We start from the raw sequence: 10,322 nt of genomic DNA on the forward strand, positions 1-10,322 counted from the left end.
AAAAATTAGTAGATTCTTGCAGTACTGGAACAGACCAATTGTTGAAATATGCTCTGTGTACGAATTAATTGTGGTTAGGGCTCGTATAATAAAATTTCGTTTTCGCAAAAAACGCCTGAGAGCCATATGAATTATAGCGTTTTTACAAAAAAGAACACTTTTTAAATAAATGAGTTTTTATATGAAAACCCCACAAGTTTTTAATTTTTCAAAAATTTTTCATTTTTTTTTTTTTTTTTTTTTTTGAAAAAAAAAAACAAGTAAAAAATATCAGTCGGCTTTGCCGACGGAGGTATACCCCAGCCAGCATTTTTTTAAAATTTTAATCAAATTCGAGTCTTTTTTGATCCGACTGCACGATTAAAAAGCTGGAATATGAGCTCATTTTCTGATCATAAATGACTCCTTTGTCGGTAGGAAAACATAACCTCAGGCGACTCGTCTAAGCAAATGAGTCTTCCTCTGCATTAGTTTCGAGTCATTTTTGCCCATTTTCTTAGTATATAAAGTCTTTTTCGAGTCGTATTGCAATCATTTATTGGTGATTTGTTGATTACTTTGGGACTCTTTTTCGAGTCTTTTTTGGGTCATGTTTATAATCGTTTATGAGTCTTTAGGGAGTCATTTATTAGACAAAATAAATTAAAAGAAATTTCTCTTTATTCTTTTTTGTTTCTTTCCTTTGTTTTGTTGTCTTTTCTGCTTTGTTATGTCTTTTAATTATTCTTCATGTTGCGCGGTGAGTATACTGCTTCTTCATTTCACTTGGCAAAACCTGAACATGTGTTGTGTTTGTCTATACTCTTAATATTATACGTTACATTTATATCAAAGTTTTGTAGAAAGTGTATATGAGAATTATTTACAACCAAACAAAAATAAAACAAAACAATCAGTTTTTAATCACCTAACTGTTCAAAATATGATCAGAATATACATAATTATAATCACTTTTCAAACACCTGAATGACCCTTTTTTGATTAAGCATTTTTCAATCTTCCAGATGATCAAAATGTGGCAATAAATAACAAAAAATTGTCACATTTTAAACACCTCAATGATTTATTTGTGATTGCTACACATTTGCTGTTGTATTTTAAATTGAACTCTTTTTAATCATTACAGGGAGTCACTTTCGAGTCCCTTTCTGATCACACAAGCGACTTAATCAATTTTTGATCACCAAAAGGACTCTAAAAAGACTCCTCAATGTGATTTTTGAAAAAAACAGTCTTCTAAATGCTATCTGGGACATACCTTTTTCCCAAAAAAAACCTATGTATTTAGGGGGTCTTAAGATGGGGCGTATAAACTTGCCGACAATGATATGGATTAGGATAAAATCTTAAAAGTTTTGCAGGGGAGGAAGGGATCGGCTTAGTCCATTTTGGAAGTGTGTCATATTTTGGGAGTCATTCCTCTTTATAGGACCAATATACATATTAGGAAACATGGACTTGCCCACAAAAAACATCATATCGCTGTAAACAGGTCTACTAGGATAACCTTCGGTAAAAATTTCCATAGGATTCTCGCACGGACCCTTAAGCGCACTTAAACAAAAATGTTGATCATTTGTGTGGGTGGTACCCTAAGGAATGGACCGAAAAGGGGCCCACTTTTAAACATAACCAAATATTTCGAGATCCAAAATTTGGGCTATTTTAGCGATTATTTTCTAACTTTTGTGAGGGAGATGCCGGCAGGAGTGGACCTATAAGCAGCATCTTCGAAAATGTGGACCAAATCGTTTGCTCCGTTTATGGGATATTGCGCTTAGCATTTTAGTGAATATTTTCGAACTTTTGTGGGGGAGATACCGGCAGGAGTGGACCTATAAGCACCATCTTCAAATTTCTTCTAATATTCTAAGAAATATTACGATATGCAAAGTGTGGACCAACGCAGTATTCGGTACGGGAGTTGTCGTGCTCAAACGCCACTACACCACTGCCCGTAGGTTTTTTACAGTTTCAGGTCATTTTTTCAAGAAATATGGACTTGCCACTTACTAAAATTGTACCATCGTAATAGAGACCTTGAGTGCAACCTGTTGCAAAAAAAATCAAAACGATTCGAGAAGAGGTCCTAACCTACACTTTTCCGAAACTTGGTGTGGGAGGTATCCGAAGGAGTTGACATATATAGTCCATATTCTAACCTGATCTATGTCTCGTAGAAATATTACGATGTCCAAAGTATGGACTAAATCGGTTACTGCCTTCGAAAGTTATCGTGCGCACGATTTTAGCGAAAAGTTTTGAACTATTGTGGGGGAGTTACCCAAAGGAGTGTACCGATAAGGCCCATCTTAGAACTTGATTAAACTTTGGGTAAAATATTATGATTGCCAAATTTTGGATCGACTCGGTTTATTCATCCGAGAGTTACCGCTGGCTCCATCCGTAACACATGCACAGTGGAAAAAATACCGATCTACCGCGCCAAAAATGAATTTAAAAATTATTGGAGCAGTATTGATCTGAGGTGTCCACAGAATCTAACGGCATTTCAATAATTTGTTTTACATCAGCCATAGCGGAATAAATAATAATTGTTCCATAAACATTCTAGTCGGGACAAGGGAGACTTCTCTCATATCAATGAGTGCACCCCGATTCATATTAGCTCAGTGATATGGGACCTACAGTTTATCGCCGAGTCCGAACGGCGTGTCCTAAGACACCACATATAGAGAAGTTTTACATGGCTGCAATACTCTGGAAATGTCGCCAACATTGAGGGGTATTTTGCCACCGTTGAAAATTTGATGTTGCCTAGCAGGAGAATCGAACCCACGACCTTCTGCGTGCAAGGCGGGTGTGCATACCATTGCAACACGGTGGCACCCATAGCGGAATAACGGTTCATTTTTTGTTCACAATTTGTGGACTGGTTTTTATATCTTTTAGTAATAAATTTGCAAAGTAACTTTAAAGTTTATGTATTTACCATTTCGTGAAGAAGGGTGAGTTAAAAAATATTAAATATAAGATGTTATTTATTGTAACTCGGATTTTACACTTAAAACATGTGACATCCGATTTTCTTTCAACTTGTGTACTTTGTTAAAGCTATTTAGTAGGGAGTGTCGCAGGATGGCTCATAGATTTTTTATTTTATTTTTAGTACATATAGTTCTTAACAAATTTGTAAAGTTTTAGCAGCAACAACCTGCAACAAAATATTTTATAATTGATTTTTTATATTTTATAATTGATTCGGGTGGTACCTTTTTTATGGGGCCATATCAAAACGTGAACCTGTGCCAAAAATTCTCCGTCGGAATATTTTATACTCCCAACGTAGACTAAATGCCAACTTTTAACTGATTCGATTGGATAACGTGGCTATAACCTTCAAAATAACCGAAATCGGGGGTACCGTTCTATATAAAAACGTGGACCTACACCGACAATTATTATAGGAATATATGTATAACTCCAGCGGAGATTAAATATCAAATCTAAGCCATTTCGGTTGAAAAATGTGGTAGAAATCTTTATAATACCGAAAATCGGCAGTCACCGTTCTATGGATAAAAATACAAAATCGACTCCATACTGTCTGAAACACATTTCGTCCAAAAATACTTGGGGTCTAAAACCATGAGGCACATTTTTCCCGTATGAAAGTGTATATACATACACACCCTCGTTAGCATAAATGCTAAGGGTATAAAAATTAACTCCATAATATGGAGGGTATATTAAGTTTGTCATTCCGTTTGTAACTCATCGAAATAATCATTTGCGTATATATATTCTTGATCAGCGTAAAATTCTAAGTCGATTTAGCCCTGTAGGTCCGTCAATCCCACAGTGCACTATAGGCCCAATGGCAGGTTTCTAAGGCAAAAAGTCTATTTTTGATGGCATATATTTGGATAAAATAGTAACGGGATTAGATTCTTTACACTTTGAGCCATTTAGCAACAAAATCATTTCAACCTGGCAACGCTTCATAACCACATACCGGGCTGTCAAAGATATTGCATCTTACATTCTAAAATTTTATAAAAATCTATCAAACGAAGAACAAATTTGTTTCGCTCGACAATTAAAAACCGCTAACATAATAAACAGTTTTTTTAATAGATAACACGTGTAAATGTATGTAAATTAATATTCTGATTAAGAATTAAAAAAGTTAGATTTGGTAAGGAATATTTGATGTAGACTTGTGGTGTATTTTTTGTGTAGTTTATATGGTTTTAGGAATAGAACTCTCGGTATGGCGACGTATTTGCGAAACTAGATATATGTGGTAGAAGGTACTAGTGAGTACTATATGTGTAGAAAATTTCATGTCTAAACGGATCCGAAAACTTATGGAATAATACTTACAGATAGCGTGACACATAAAATTTTGGATATTTTTAAGTATTGGGCTGGGAGTTGGACTTGTCAATATGACACAAGTCGCGAAATTTGATAGTTATCTTAATCGAGTTATACCAAGCATTGCAATCTTTTATGTTCAAGATCTCTTAATTTAGTAATTGGGTCTACAAAAACCTACTACGCGATCGCGGTATTCTACTTCCAAATCATCAATTAATGATGGAGGTCACAATTACTATTGTATTGTATCCCAATACGTCAAATGATCTCTGAGATTTCGCGTTTGGCTAAAACCCGTTGTGGGGGAGGTACCCCGCCCCCTCCCTTTTTCGGTATAAAAACTACCTTACGATCTATTCTAAGACCAAAAGAATCTACAGTCAAAATTTTATCAAATTCGATCCAGCCATTTCGGAGGATTTATATTTCGAACATCATGGCAGACCTGAATAATTTTCTATATATATGTAGATATATATACCTGAACCGATCAGAACCAAATTTTCTGGACGTGATTCTTAATTGATCCGGATGTACCATAGCAAATTTTAAACGCATCGGATGCAAATTGTGACCTTAGTGTGGCTTAAATATAAAATCGTTTGAAACATATATACGAAAGCTATATCTATATCTGAACCGATTCCTTCCAAATTTTGCAGATATATTTTGATGCTCATATAAACATCAGTACGATATTTTAAAGATCCAGCAGCTTCCAATGACTTGTTGCCTCAAAATCCTGTCATTGGGTCCATAGTGCAGTGGTTCCACCCATTGGCCAAAAATAAAAAAATGAATGTCAAATTTTTAGTTCAACATCTGGCATTCCATTCGAACGAGTTCTCCTTAATAATAGCTCCAAAAGTCGGATTATTTGACTAATATTTTTTTAGCGAGTACAACTTATATTTTAAGTGCAAGTAAATATATTCAAAATAACGAGAAACTAATACGTATTGCAAAATATAATAGTGGATTTTGAAGGAGGTGGCAATAGCTTATTTTTTTAAGAAATAGCGTTTTATAGTGTTGTGGAGTTCCAGTTAGCTGTATGCTTTCTTAGTGTAATTTGTAATACCAATTCGATCATATACTTAAATTTGACTTAAGGTTTTAGTCATGATGCCCACCAGTGCCCACCTCGGGAATTAAAATGTGACTCGAAGACTAAAGCAGCCTTAAGATATGTTTTCTATGGATATTTTAGGATATGACTCTGTTATCATGACCACGTAGATTAACATAATTGACATCAATGGAAAGGTCAAGAATTCTTCATCCAAATATGACTTACGTGGTAGGTACGAGTCGTCCAGGAAGAACGCTATAAGGTCCATATTAAAAAATTCACCAATTTTCAGACCAAAATATTGATATTTTCGAACCCCTAAATTGGCTTGTTTTTATGTTGTTTTGGAGATTGTTTTGTTTCCCCATGACTAGTTTTGCATCGTAAGATAATCGTTGCTTTTGTTCTTGACCTTTTCTAATAGCAGCATAAGACAATTCATAACTTGTTCTCACTCAAGGGGGGGAAAAGGGGAGAATGCTAAGCTCATAGAAACCACACAATCTTCGCAGGTGCATGAAGCTGTAACCAGCGCATTAGCTTGATATTTACAGAGGAAATATTTTTGGGCACTTTCTCCATACAAGTGGATCCACTGTGTGTCCGTCGTCTGTTGTAATCACGCTATCTTCCAAATGAGTTGAGCTACACAGCTGAAATTTTGTACACATATGTTTTTGGTCTGAACATAGATCAAGTTCGAAGATGGGCTATATAGGTCCACGATTTGGTATAGCGCCCATATAACGCCCGATTTCATATATTTTGACGTTTTTATCCACATTTTGAGACCGAATTAGCTATAATTTGACATTCAGGGTTCCCAGTGAGAAAGAAACTTCTCTACCAAAAATTATGGACATATGTAGGTCCACGTTTTTTTATAGCCGCAATATAGCAGTACCGCCCGATTGCAGATATTTTGACGTTTTGAGCTACATTTTCAGACCGAATTAGCTATAATTTGACATTTAGGGTTTCCAATGGCCGGAAAAACGGCAGCATACAAATATGTTTGGGTGCAAGCAAATAATATGTTTGGATCCAAGCATATTTTTTGTTCGCAACAGTCCCCAACATATCAGATGTTTGGATCCAAACATATGTAATGTTAGTAACTGTTGCAAACATATAATATGCTTGGATCCAAACATATTATTTGCTTGCACCCAAACATATTTGTGTGCTGCCGTTTTGCCGTGTAGGCATGAATTTCGGATGTGGCACGGTACCTCCCCTTTAAGGAAAACGATGTATTTGCGAATTGCCTTAAATGGCGAGGTTCAACGGTACAAAAACAATAATCAATATGCAGAAACATTTTTTTTAATTTTGCTGATAAATTTAAAATCCTCAAAGAATAACCCAAACATATTGTTTGTTTGTTGCATTTATTTTTCTGCGTGTACACACAGAAAAAAGCGCCTCTCTAACATACATGTAGGATTTTATTAAAACACATGTAATAATTTTAGTGAATTATTTAAACATTGCTTTATGTATTATAAAATCCTAACAATTAGTTTTTCGGAATTGATGTTCCTTGCTTTGCTTGTTCAACAAGGGAAACCATTGTAGCTGCCAAAAATGTATTCTACAAGAATGGACGATACTACAAGTGGTTCAAATGCCGATTGCAAAGTGATTACATTTGAGATTCACTCTATTTAAGTACAACTCATGAGAATCCTCTAGAATCATTTGATTTAATTAGTACTTTACAGTTGCTTAAACTAGTAGTATTGAATATATTTCACAGTGTTGCATTTCGTCAGTTAAAGTTTAAATTTTAAGATCAATCACAATATTTAAAAGCTATTAATTCACAATGACAAATAAAAATACAAATTGTTAATATTAAAATGTAGAGGGCGGGCTTACATATTATATTTTACATGTAGAATTGTATTTTAATGTTATACCACTATGTGTAGTAAGTATTTTATACCCAGTTCCCACATACATATGTCCCAAACATATATTTGTTTGCAAGCAGTCCCAAACATAACATATGTTTGGGTCCTGCAAACAAATATATGTTTGGGTGCAAACAAATACAAACCCAAAAGCCACAAAAAAACAAACACATGCACCAGTGGGCGCTTACTGCCCAGCAAAAATTCGGTTCCGTTAGTCATTATGTAACCCATTACAAAGTGATGTAAACAAAAATAACAACTTATATTACCCCTTACTAAGTTATGAGTACGGTGGCGCAGAGCGTGTGTGTCCGACTACAAATCAGAGGATTGTGTGTTCAACCCTCACCGCCGGCCGAGTACTTTTTGTTCAAAAAACAAAGAACAGTTAGTGCATGGGTGACCAAGAAGGGAACAGACCAAAATGTGAATGTATTCAAACTATTGGCAATTTATGACTGTGTGTTAGTGTGTTTTAATGCAGGCACGCTTCAAAAAAAAAAAAAACAAATCAAAACATTCCCTGTGGGGACGAAAATTCCAATTGTCGCAATTTAAGTAGTCCAGAACTAGTTCTAATCAGTACTAGTACAAATATTGGCCCCTAAGTAATGCGAAGGGAACCAATTGTCACCTTTTTATCCCCAAGTAAACGAGGAGGCGTCAGTTGCGACTTAATTAAATTAACTTAAACGACGAGTTGTATAAATAATTCACATTTACATTTTCTTCATAACTTTAATATAAATGAAGCATCCAATAACAGAAGCTACCCTGTGGGGACGAAAATTCCAATTGTCGCAATTTAAGTAGTCCAGAACTAGTTCTAATCAGTACTAGTACAAATATTGGCCCCTAAGTAATGCGAAGGGAACCAATTGTCACCTTTTTATCCCCAAGTAAACGAGGAGGCGTCAGTTGCGACTTAATTAAATTAACTTAAACGACGAGTTGTATAAATAATTCACATTTACATTTTCTTCATAACTTTAATATAAATGAAGCATCCAATAACAGAAGCTAGTGTTGATGGAATGAATATCTTCGTTCATATTATTCATATTGTTCTGGTATAAAAAAGGAATACGACGGAAATATGCAAATCGCCCTCTTCTTCCCTCTACCCGCTAGCAATTCCAATTGTCGCAATTTAAATAGTCCTAAACTTGAGGTAAGTGGTACTAGTTCACAATTGACCCATAAGTAATGCGAAGGGAACCAATTGACACCTATATATCCCCAAGTAAACGACGAAGCGTCAGTTATGTGATTATTTCCCACCACTTTTTTTTATAAATAAACTGGTATATGACTGTAAACCTGGAACTAGTACAATACCACCTACAGGTAATGCATAGAGTGTCAATTGGTTACCTCCTATGACATCCCCATGTTAAAGTTTACAGTTGATTGCACTGTGAGGGGTCAGAAGTGGAACTAGTTACTGTAACGCTGAGAATCGACGAGTTTCCGATGCCGAACTAGCCCATCGCCCAAGCGGGTTATCTCTCTTTCGCACGCTCTTTCAATGCGTTCGGGTCGTATCCCGCTTGCGCTATGGGCTAGTTCGGCATCGGAAACTCGTCGATTCTCAGCGTTACAGTAACTAGTTCCACTTCTGATGCTTCATTTATTGGATGCTTCATTTATATTAAAGTTATGAAGAAAATGTAAATGTGAATTATTTATACAACTCGTCGTTTAAGTTAAGTTAATTAAGCCGCAACTGACGCCTCCTCGTTTACTTGGGGATAAAAAGGTGACAATTGGTTCCCTACGCATTACTTAGGGGCCAATATTTGTACTAGTACTGATTAGAACTAGTTCTGGACTACTTAAATTGCGACAATTGGAATTTTCGTCGCAAGCGGGATGTGTGTAAATCAGTGTCGACCACAATATTTCCATCAATACTAAAGCATATGCCTATGCATGGGTGAAAAAAACAACAACCACATGATATTCATCGTTTGATTATGTACACTTACACTGTACGTGAGGGAGAGAAGCAAATGCAAAAACAACTCAGTGGGCGCCCTCACTATACAAAAAAGCAAAGAAGCACGCCCCTGGTGTAAATTGACGAAAAACTTCGGCACCGCGCACATTGGGGTAAGATTCCAAAAAACGGAGGAAATTATTAAGTTAGGTCAATATTTTAGTGTAGCTCCCATACAACGGTATCTCCCGATTTTATGTATTTCGAGGGTCTTGACCACATTTATCTGTAAATTAGGATTTATAGTTCTGAATGCCTAAGAATTCATAGTGTGAAAATTTGTCAATATAGGTCAATGTTTTGGTATAGGCCCCATATAGAGGTGCAGTCAAATTTGGGAGTTTTCGAATATTATATGCATATATTGCAACTAAACTGGTTCAAATTGTGAATTGTACATTTTGAAGGGATTGAAAATATTTCAAACATCATCTCTATATATTCTCGTTTTGGAATAAGCTCCATATAAAATATTCCGCTACTTTTTTAACTCTAAATACTTTTCAAAAATAGGGAAAATGGCTACATTTTAAATTAATTTGTAATATGCTTCTAAACTTCTTTTGCCATAAATATGTTTTTCTAAGACTTAGATTCCTAACTGAAGTTGACGATTCCATTCTAAAAGGGGCACTTTTGATGCGTAAAAAAATATTACTCTTTATATACCAAAATTTAATTTAATTTTTTATGGTGCTCTTTAAATTATTAAAAATTCTTTAGCTTTATGACAGTGTAACTGTAGAAGTAAACAATATATGATCTTGACATTATGGTTAAAGACTTACAATTTTGTACCATATTACCATGTAACGACAGTTATACCAAAAACCGAATTTAATTTATTTTAATTAATCTCCATTTTTTGCTATTTCACCCCTTGTGCATCGCCATCATCTATATATATAAAAATGGTGTAAAAATGTATAGTAATTCATAAAATGAGAACGGCTAGGCCGATTTCTGTAAAATTTTTTGTCAGTTATTC

The sequence above is a fragment of the Musca autumnalis genome, unplaced genomic scaffold, assembly GCF_047663935.1.
Source record: "Musca autumnalis isolate F117 unplaced genomic scaffold, ASM4766393v1 scaffold_1, whole genome shotgun sequence".
Classification (NCBI taxonomy): domain Eukaryota; kingdom Metazoa; phylum Arthropoda; class Insecta; order Diptera; family Muscidae; genus Musca; species Musca autumnalis.